Here is a 432-nt window from a genome sequence, read left to right as displayed (position 1 = left end):
CGTCACCCTCAGCCAGCTGCTGATCTCGGGACTCACCTGGCCGGGGCAACCGCTCTCCAGCAACCCCTGGGGGTGGGGAGCCTGGCCCCGGGGCGCGCTGCTGCAAGAGTCCCGGTGGCTCCGGGCCGGGGCCCGATCGCCGTCTCCGTAGAGTCCCTGCATCTCTGCACCCCATCCTGGCTGCGCAGCGGAGGCGCCCCCTCGTTTCTCCGCGCGCGCGCATCTGGCTTTTTTCGGAGTCATTTTCCGCTCCACTCACCTTCCCTTTTTTCTTCTTGTCGCTCGCGTGAGACTTTTGTCCTCGTCCTTATCTAGACTGGGGTGACTGTGCGCGCGCGCGCTCCCGTGCCTCCACCCCCTGCGGGGTGCCCAAGTACTCTCTGTGCTCCTCTGCCTGACCCCCAGTGAGCAGTTTTATTTTTTGATCTTGCT

This window comes from Fukomys damarensis, unplaced genomic scaffold (assembly GCF_012274545.1).
Source record: "Fukomys damarensis isolate Sample0158 unplaced genomic scaffold, DMR_v1.0_HiC HiC_scaffold_12, whole genome shotgun sequence".
Lineage (NCBI taxonomy): Eukaryota > Metazoa > Chordata > Mammalia > Rodentia > Bathyergidae > Fukomys > Fukomys damarensis.
Note: the sequence above shows the minus strand (reverse complement) of the source record.